Source organism: Chrysochloris asiatica, unplaced genomic scaffold (assembly GCF_000296735.1).
Source record: "Chrysochloris asiatica unplaced genomic scaffold, ChrAsi1.0 scaffold00022, whole genome shotgun sequence".
In the NCBI taxonomy this organism is placed as follows: Eukaryota; Metazoa; Chordata; class Mammalia; order Afrosoricida; family Chrysochloridae; genus Chrysochloris; species Chrysochloris asiatica.
The window spans coordinates 19,524,804-19,535,934 of NW_006408540.1; positions in this window are offsets into that span (position 1 = coordinate 19,524,804).

Consider the following 11,131-nt stretch of genomic DNA (forward strand, 5'->3'; position numbering starts at 1 on the left):
GTTTGAAGGTTTGCAATAGATGCCACAGAATAAGTCAGAGGGTACTAAGCAAAGACAAGGAAAAGACAAGACAGATGGTCGCCACTTGCATCAAGAGCTCTTTTTGAATGTCAACCAGCACAATTGAGTGAAAGTGAACTATGGAGTTGATTGGGTTAGGGCTAGGTTGTTGGGTTAGGGTGTTAAGTCAAGAGAAGTAGATGCACAAGAAGGAACATTTAAGTGATTAAGATGAATCCTAGACTGACAAGGAAGAACAGACTAAGAGGGGACTGACAAGTTGAAAAGAATGGCTTCAGGATCTAGAAGGGAAGATATCTCATATTGTGCAATATCTGCTTGAAAAATTCAATGCACACACACATTGTTAGGTGCCAATGAGTTGGTGCCTCAAAATGCTGCTAAGTCCCACTCCATCCCCATGATGACTTGTGGATCAGACATTTGTGCTCCATAAGGTTTTCATTGCCTCGTTTTCAGAAGTAACTTGCTAGCTGTCTCTTCCTAATCAGTCTCTGGAAACTCTGCTGAAATCTCTTCAGCATTATAGCCTCCACCCATAAGCCTTCACTGACATATGGTATGGATGAGAATCAAAACTATGTCTTCCTCAGGGAAGGCAAGAATTCTATCACTAAACCACCAATGGCTCATTAGCTCTTTGGATCTGTTATAAATTGTCATGGCCGCTTTTCCCACATGGCCCCATTTGTGCCTTCCTTTCCCCTTTCTGCCACATTTGCATCTCTTCCTCTACACACAGTCACGTTTAAGTCTCTCATAACAACAACAACAATATTTAAAAAGAAAATCACAATAACAATGACTTGTCCTTCAAAACTCATTTGTCATTAAAAAAATTCAAAACTAAATACAAAGATGTCATTTCAAACCATTTGGGGGAGGTGTTATTCAATAAATGATGTTTAAGCTACTAGGTAGACATGGAGGGCAGAGGGAGAGAAAGGCTTGGTCTCTGTCTCACACTGTAGATTAAAATAAATTCCAGACAGATTAAATATTTTTAATGTACCTAATAAGGTTACTGGAAAAAAAAGTGAAAGAATTTGTTTTTACAATCTCAGAATAAACAAGGACTAATTTCTAAGGCTAACAAACATAACTTCCAGAAGCCCTAAAATAAAATATTCATAAATTGGACAGTGTTAAAGAAAAAATATGCATAAAAAGGCAAATGAATATCTGCAACTCACTTCACAAAGACAAAAGTCTAATTTCTTATCATTTGAAGAACTTTTGACTTTGCTAAAAGGCAATAAGAAAAAATTCAACATTCTTAGAGATAAATGGGCAAAAGATATGAACACACAATTCACATAAAAGAGGCTACAACTAGTTCTTAAATATATGAAGAAAACTCAACCTAATTCATAAGAAAGAAATGCAAATTAAAAAAGATTTTTCCCTTCAATGATAACAGAAGTAAGAAAAATATTAAAGCACGTTGTGTTGACAAGAGTAGCAAGAATTGCTTTTGTTCCCTCATACCATGCTGATAAGACTATAATTGGTGTGGTCTCTGAAAGGCAAATTGGTGATATAAAAATTATACACAACAGAACTGAAATCCCATTGCTAGGAATGCATTTTATAAATACGAGGGGGCTTCAAAAAGTCTGTGGGAAATGGAATGAAAAGATAATGGAAGTTTTCCAGGAACTTTTGAAGTCTCTGTACGTCGTCATGTACGTGTAAAACGGCATGTCAATTAAGGTTATTAACTGAGCATTGTTTGTAATAGAAAGAGATTAGTGTTGGTTGTTGGTGTTGTTCAAATATATAAAGCAGAACAAACACCACATTTCTACATGTACAATTTAGTGACATTAATTACATTCTTCAAGTTGGGTAACCGTTCTAGATTGTTCCTCACCCATTAACAAAGTCATTTCCCCCTAGGGTTCCTATCTAATCTTTCAAGTTACTATTATTAATTTGATCCCACATAGATCCTAAAAGATTATAATGCTCAAGGCAGACATTCTTTACTGGTTAAACTTGAAAGCTATTATTTGGCTTTAAAAAAAAAATTTTCCAGTGGATATTTTTGGTCTAAGGTTTAAACATTATCTTGAGGCAACAGTTTCAGGGGTTCATCCTGTCTCAGTGGCTCCAGAAATTCTGGAGTCTTTGAGAATCTGAAATTTGTTCTGCATTTTCCTCCTTTTGATGAGAATTCTTCTATAGGATCTTTGATCAAAATGTTCATAATGGTAGTTGGGCACCATCCAGTTCTAATCTCATGGAAAAGGAGGCAGTTGTTCATGGAAGCAGTTAGCCACACATTCCATATCCTCCTCCTATTCCTATTTCTCATTCCTCTGTTGTTCCAGGTAAACAGAGATCAATTGCTGTGTCCTGGATGTTCACTTGCAAGCTTTTAAGACCCCAGGCACTATGAAATAAGTAAGACCCCAGGCACTAAGAAACACTTTTAAGACCCCAGGCACTAAGAAACATGAATCACATTAAGACCCCAGGCAATATAAAACAAGTAATATGTCATACAGAAACACTAATCACATTATTAGTCCAACTAACTGGGATGTCTCATGAAACCACGACCCTGTATCTCCAAACCAGGGAATCAGATTCCATGATGTGTTTGCTTGTACATAAACAACCTCAGTAGCAGCTACTCTCTCTCTCTCTTTTTATTTTAGTTACTGTTATAAATATGTCACACACTTTTTGCCAATTCAATTTTGCAATAATTATAATTTCTAAAATCTCATCTCAGTGGATGAATACTACACTCTCATAAAACTTTAATAAGGTTACAATTAAAAACAAACCAGCTGTAATCTGGCATCCCTGTAGCGTCTCTATGCGTTGAAATGGACTCTATGGCAATGGTAAGCAGTCCATAGGAGCCCTAGTGGAGCAAATGGCAACACACCTGACTGCTAACTCAAAGGTGGGCAGTTCAAACTCATCCAGCAGCTCCACAGGAGAAAGACCAGGCCTGCTTGTATAAAGATTGCAGTCTAGAAAACCCAATGGGACAGTTCTATTCTGTCACAGGCATTGTTTGTTATGCATTGAAATCAACTCAGAAGCAGTTCACCAGACTTTCGTCTCCAACACCACTGGGTAAGTTCATCCACCACTCTTTGAGTTATTGCTGTTGTTAAGTGCCGTCAAGTCAGTTCCAACTTGTAGTGGACCTATACAGGGTCCAAGGAGCGGCCAGCAGGTTTGAACTGCCAGCGTAGTGGTCACGAATCGGGCTGCTAACCTCAGGGTCATCAGTTCGACACTACCAGCTGTTGCGAGGGAGAAAGATGAGGCTTTCTGCTCCCACAAAGATTTACAGCTTTGGAAACCCTGTTCAGGGTCGCTATGAGTCGGAACCGACTTCACAGCACATAACAACAACAACAACCTTGAGGTTAGCAGTCCAGTGCTTATCCTATAGCACCAGACCAGGACTTGAGCAAACAGTTGACGCCACCCTTTCCTCATTTATATCCTCTTTCTGCGGGTAAGCACTAGCACTAACGAAGTCACTCAATTCTGAGCCTGGAGTCACACAAAAAGCAAGCCTCTTAGAATGCAAATTTAATCATATCACTCCCTTACTTAGAATCTACCAATGACTCCATTGTTGTTGTTAAGTGTCCTCAAGTTGGTTACAACCCATAGAGATGCTGTATAGGGTTTCTGAGGAGCAGCTGGTAAGCGTGAACCACTGATCACTGACTTTGCAGTCTAGCACTTTAACCCACAGCCTCACCCCAGAGCTCAAATAACTTTAGCCTCAGGCGAAAGTGCCATTGCTTCCAAGTCTGCCCTGCTCTGTGGAGAAGTGGGATGGACTCAGCCCATGTCAACTCCAATTCATGTGACCTCATGTGTGTCAGAGTAGACTGTGCTCCATTGTTGTTGTTGTTAGGTGTCATCAAGTCAGTACAGACTCATAGCGATCCTCTGCACAACAGAACAAAACACTGCCAGGTCTTGCGCAAACCTCACAATTGTGGCTATCTTTGAGCCCACTGCTGTTGCCACTGTGCCAATCCATCTTGTTGGAGGTCTTCCTCTTTTTCTCCAACTCTCCACTTGACCAAGCATGACATAGGTCTCCAGAGACTGGTCTCTCCTGACAATATTTCTGAAGTATGAGAGATGAAGTTTGGCCATCCTGGTTTCTAGGGAGCACTCTGGCTATACTTCTTTCAACACACATCTGTTGGTTCTTTTGTCAGCCCATGGCACTTCCAGTATTCTCCTCCAACACCATAACTCAAATGCATCAATTCTTCTACAATCTTCCTTATTCACTGTCCAATTTTCACATGCATATGAGGTTATTGAAAATACCATGGCTTGGGTTAAGCATACTTTAGTCCTCAAACTGACGTCTTTGCTCTTCAACACTTTAATGAGGTCTTATGCAGCAGATTTGCCTAATGCAATATGTCATTTCTTGACTGCTGCTTCCATGAGTGTTGATGGTTGATCTGAGCAAAATGAAGTCTTTGACAACTTCAATATTTTATCCATTTATATGGATGTTGTTTATTGGTCCAGCAGTGAGGATTTTTGTTTTCTTTACATAGAAGTATAATCTATACCTAAAGCTGAGGTGTTTGATTTTCATCAGTAAGTATTTTAAGTCCTCTTCACTTTCAGGAAGCAATGTTGTATCATCTACAATCATTAATGAGTCTTCCTCCAGTCCTGATGCCATGTTTTTGATCATATAATCCAGCTTCTCAAATTAGTTTCTCAGGATACAGATTGAATGCGTATGGTGAACAAATACAACCCTGATGCACACTTTCCCTAATTTTAAAACATTCGGTGTTCCCTTGTTCTGTTCAAACAACTGCCTCTTGGTCTATGGATAGGATACTCTTGAGCACAACTAAGTATTCCAGAATATTCATTCTCTGCATTGCTGTCCATAGCTTGTCATAATTGAAAGGCTTTGCATACTCAATAAAACACAGGTAAATATCCTTCTGGTACTCTGCTTTCAGCCAAGATCCATCTGACATAAGCAATGATATCCTTCATTCCACGTCCTCTTCTAAATCTAGCTTGAACCTCTGGAAGTTCTATGTCAGTGAGTGGTTGCAGCTAAATATCTTTAGCAAAATTTTACTTGCATGCGATATTAATGATATTGTCTAATGATTTTCGTATTCTTTTGGGTCACCTCTCTTTGGAATGGGCACAGATAAGGATCTCTTCCAGCCAGGTAGTTGTCTCCCAAATTTCTTGGCATAGATGAGTGAGCACCTTCAGTGCTGCATCAGTTTGTTGAAAGATTGAAATTTATATTCCATCAGTTCCTGGTGCCTTGTTCTGTGACACTTCCTTCAGTGCACCTTGGACTTCTTTCTTCAGTATCATTGGCTCTTGATTTTATGCCATCTCTTGAAACGCTTGAACATTGACCATTTCTTTTTGGTACAGTGATTCTGTGTATTCCTTCCATCTTTCAATATTTCAAGTCAAGACTTGAATTTTTTCTTCAGTTCCCTCAACTTGAGAAATGCTATGTGTTCTTTCCTTTTGGTTTTCTAATTCTAGGTCTTTGCATGTTTTGTTATATTTTAGTTTGTCTTTTTGAGCTGACCATTGAAATTTTCTATTCAGTTCTTTTACCTCCTAATTTCTTCCATTTGCTTTAAGCATCTCTTCACTGGAGAGCAAGTTTCAGAGTCTCTTCTGACATCCATTTTGGTCTTTTCCTTCCTTCTTGCCTTCTTAATGACCTTTTGCTTTCTTGCTGTCTTATGTTCTTGATGTCATCCCACAACTCTTCTGGTCTTCAGTCTTTAGTGTCTAATGCATCAAATCTATACTGTAGATGATCTCTAAATTCAGGTGGGATATGTTCAAGGTCACATTTTAGCTCTCGTGTACTTGTTTCAATTTTCTTCAGCCTCAGCCTGAATTTACATATGAGAAATTAATGGTCTATTCCACAGTCTGCCCCTGGACTTGTTTGGCTGATGATATAGAGCCTTTCCACTGTCTCTTTGCACAGATGTAGACAATTTGATTTCTGTGTATTCCATCTGGTAAGGTCCATGTGTATAGTTGTCTTTTATGTTGTTTAAAAAAGGCATTTGCAGTGAAGAAGTCATTGGCCTTGCAAAACTCTCTCATGCCATCTCCAGCATTGTTGTTATCACTAAGACCATATTTTCCAACTAGTGATCCTTCCTCTTTGTTTCCAACCTTTGCATTCCAACTGCCAGTAATAATCACTACATCTTGATTGCATGCTTGATCCATATTAGACTGAAGAAGTTGATAGAATTCATCAATTTCTTCATCACTGGCTTTAGTGGTTGGTGCGTAAATTTGAATGCTAGTGATATTGACTGGTCTTCCCTGTGGGTGCATGGATAGTATCCTATGACAGAAGTGTTATACTTCAACTGTGCTCCGTAGGTCTTTCAATGACTCATCTTTCAGAAGTAGAACACCAGCATTTCTTCCAAGGGGTGGATTTGAACTGTCAGTGTTGGTGTTAGTAGCTAAGTGCTTAACCATGTGTGCAACATAGGATTTATTTAGATGGCAGAATACCCTTATTGATGAAATATTGTCATTGTTTCACCTTTCAACCCTGAAAGACAATCCTTGAACACCTAGCTTGGTAATGTCTTCCAGTCCCATAATTTCCGCAGCTTCCCCAGCCAGTTAGCAATTTGTGCTACAATGATTAACTTACTTGTGACCCTGGAGAGGGTTTCTGAGGCTTTAAATCTTTACAGGAGCAGAAAGTCTCATCTTCCTCCTGTGGAGCGACTGGTAGATTTGAACTACTGACGTTGTGGTTAGCAGCTGGCTTGTAATCCAGTTCCATAAAGGCAATATCCTATCTTTATTACTAGTGGTATTTCTAAGGCTTAATTGATTTGGCACTGTAGAAGCAGTACTGGACTGTGAACTACTAGGTAGGCAGTTCAAACCCACCAGCTGCTCCTCAGAAACCCTACATAGGGTCACTATGAGTCAGAAAAGAATCGATGGTACTAAACAGCAATAAGAACTGAAATATAATATAGATACTCAGTAAAACTTGTGTAATGGATGAATGGATGGATACATTAACAAATGGAGAAAAACTATTTTTGCTTCCAGACTACTAGCAATAAAAACCTCAGCATTTTCTAGAAGGTTAAGTAGAACTGAGGTCCCTGGGTGATACAAGCTGTTTTCAGTCCACAACTAACCTGATGTGGTGCTTTAGGATAAGTACTGACAGCTAACTGCCAGGTCGACAGTTCAAACCCACCAGTGGCTCCTCAGAAACCCTATACAGGGTCATTATGAGTCGGAACTGACTTGATGACATTTAATTACTAGCCTAGAGGCTGGCAGTTCAAATCCACCCAGTGGCACCATGAAAGAAAGATCTGGTGAAGAAAAGTCAAGAAAACTCTATGGAGCAGTTTTATTCTCTAACACATGGGGTCACCATGAGTAGGAATTCAATTTTGTGGCAACAGGTTTAGGGTTGTTTTGGGTTTGAGTTTGTTGTTGTTGTTTTGAGGTAGAACTAGCCCTGTTAGACATACCACAAGGAGACGCTAGAACTCCACATGGGTTCTAGCTGCCAAAGAAATGCCAGATCCAATTATCTTGACCTGGGCTAGCGCTTTGTGACAGAAACTGCCTGGTTGATTCAAAATGGGCAAAGACAGATTTGAAATGAAGACTGTGGGGAAAATTAATGCAAGAGGCTATAGCACTGTTAAAAAGAGATGGATTATCCCTTCAATGGAAACTCTAACATAGAAGAATTTTCCTGAACCTCTGCCTACCATCCTCCCTGCTCTTCCTGTCCCCATCACCTCACCCCGCCCTCCCCAGGAACCTTACATCTAAACAATAGCCTGTTGTTTTCCTCACCCCAGCTTTCCTGCTCCCCCCTAATTAAGACTAATACTCAAGGTCTAGCATCGATACATCACTTCACTCTCTTGCAGTTTTCCCCAGTGGGTCCTCTCCTCCGCATTCTATGGCAGATTATGACTATCACAAATATTATTATCATTTTCTTCTTTCCTCCCAAGAGGTCACTAAAACTTTCATCCCGGACCTTTGAATCCTAGATTTCTGTGTAGGCAGGCGAGAGAGGGAGAGAGAAAAAAAGGCTTTGAGATTTCAAATCTATATCTAACTGCTGTGAGGGACTAGGAGTGTAACCATGGAAACCAGAGCATGACTGTAACCATGGAGACCCATTTAAACCAGCTGGGCCATTACCGTCTAGGAGCTGGTGAGCTATGGTCATTGAAGGGACAGTTAACCCTAGTTAAACAGTCAAACGATGTAGATTGTTTAGGTGAGGATTCGCAGTTTCTGGGCTCTGCCAATATTTTAGAATATAAAGAAGAATGTTTTTTTTTTTTGAAAAGACTTTCTCTTACATACTAAATTCTAAAGGATCACCAAACTCTCCCTCTCCTCTTACCACACCCTCATTCATGCATTTAGCAAACAAACATTCATCACCCACATATGTCAGGCATTCTGTGGGATCCCAGGTAACAAAGATGAAAGGATACATCACCTGTACGCCAGCGTTACAGCTGTGGCAAGTACGAAGAAAAAAGACTCCTGTACCAAAATCTATGAAAATTTGGATTTGTGTTTCCAGTAACTAAGAGGTGAACTGTTGTTTTTATGTGCCATGGAGTCGGTTCGTGCTCATAGCGACCTCGAGGAGCATCTGAGCATCTGGTGCATTTGAACTGTCGACCTTGTAGTTCAAATCAACGTTACACAGTGGTCTAGTGTTTATCCTACAGCACCACACCAGCACTCCATTGAGAGGTGAACTAGCTGTTTTTAATTTTGAAGGGAACTTCTGCTATTCCTGTAGCATAGGAAAGAATCCTAATGCCTCAATGGTTAAGTACCTGGCAGCTAACAAAAAGGTCAAAGGTTCAAGCCCACAGATGACTCCTCATGAGAAAAGACATGGTGATCTGCTTGCCTCCAGAGCACAGCCCAGGAAGCCCTCTGGGGCCTTTCTATTCTGTCCTAGAGGGTTGCTAGGACCCAGAATAGATGCAATGACACACAACAACAACAACATAGCCTAGGGAGTGCTTTGCCAGGTCTTCTGCTTGTCCCATTTCTTTTGTTCTTTCCCTGTGTGCATTATACTCCCATCATCACTCCTTGATGAGAGTTTGGTGTGCCCACTGCTCTGTGCTGTGTGTTGGACAACAGCGTGGGCAAAGGTTACAAGTTGGAGTCCACCCAGAGATACCTTAGAAGAAAGTCTTGTGGTCTGCTTTTGGAGCACCAGCCACTGAAAGCCTCCAGACAGAGCCCAGCTCTACTCTCACACACCTGGGGTTGCCTCGAATCAGAATCACCTTCATGACAATTAATTTATTTAAATCATCCACTAGGCATTGTTGTAAGCACATGACATATTTTATTGTAATTTAATTCTTCAAACAAGCCATTGAGGCTGATATCATCACCATCTTTTATACAATGAGAAAACTGAAACACACAGTGGTTCGGGACACTTCCCAAGGTCATAAACTGGCGAAGGACAGAGAGAGAGTTTGAACCTCAAAAGTACATCCCCTCCACTCTCTGCAACACTGCAATGTTACCCCCTCTCAAACCCTGGTGTTTCCAAGCTCACTGTGAGCATAGTGTGCAACAGGTGTGAACACTCAGATGTCTCCCCTCAATGCCTTCACCCCATCACTACTAGCAAACGTCTTCATCAGCACCTGTCCCCATGGCCTTCCTCAAGGCTGCAGAGGAAAACATCAGCCTTCCACACTGACTGCACCTGACTTCAAGATCCTTGGTCCTTCAGTAATCCATCCCCTTTCTTCCTGATCCTTAGTCACATTTGGCGCCTTCTCCTCAGTGTGTGTTGTGCATGTATTGCTGTCGGCTGCTGTCAAGTCAGCTCCCGACTCATGGTCAGGCCAAAATGCTGCCCAGTCATGCGCCATCCCCACGATCCACTGTAGATGAGACCATGATGAGCCATGGGATTTTTACTGACTGCTGCAGGCCTTTTCTTCCTAGTGTGTCTTAGTCTGGAAACTCTGCTGAGACCTGTTCAGCAGAGCAGTTGCTCATGCAGTGCGTTGGCGGAAATTGAATCTTGGCCTCCGGAATGGAAGGTGAGAATTCTACCACCAAGTCACCACTGCCTTCTCTCGCAGCATGTAAGTAGGTCCAAGTCTGCCCAACTTTACTTAAAAAAAAAAAAAATTTGGACTGTTTGTCTCTGTTCTCTTTTTTCTCCTTTTCACAGCCGAGCTCCTAGAAGTTCTCCACACTTGTCACTGCTTCCTCAGCTCCCATCAGCTCTTCAAAGTTCTGTAGTCAGTTTTCTGAACCAACATACCACGATAATTGAGCCCCCCAAAGTTGCTAAAATCAGTGACCTTAACACTGCTAGAAAGTTTCATCTTCCGGTCTTATGTGCCCTGTCAAGCTCGCTCAGCAATCTTCCTTTGTGATCACGTCCTGAACATGCTTTCTCTCCCTCCACAGCATTTAGTCTATTGATCTCTCTCCTTTAAACGCCCACCTCCCTTGGTGTGAATTTCTCCCCGTCTTCCACTGACCTTTCTCCTCTCCCCTTTGTTGACTCCTTACTCACTGCTTTGTCCTTACATTCAAGTGTCTCTGGGGAACCCCAATCTTCTTCTCTCTCTGAATGGCTTCCTCTGCCATCACTGATAAGACACATTGATACAGTTCTGTATTTATATATTTAGCCAGTCTCCTGGTCTGAGCTCTAGCACCAAAACAATGACAACAACAAAAATTCACTGCCACTAAGTAGATTCTAAGTCATCGCAACACCATAAAGATTTCCAAGACTATAAATCTTGAGGGAAGCAGACAGCTTCATCTTTCTTTCCAGAAGCAGTTAGTGGGTTTGAACTACCAACCTTGTGGTTAGCAGGACAGCTTCACCTCTGCTGATACTGCAGTGTGTTATTAAGTCGATTCTGACTCACAGCCACCCTGTATAGGGTTTCTGAGGTTGTCCATTTTTACAGGAGCAGAAAGCCTCATCTTTCTCCCTCAGGCTCCAGCACAGTAGATAAAAATGACACTTAATCCTCTCCACCTGGATGTTGTTGTT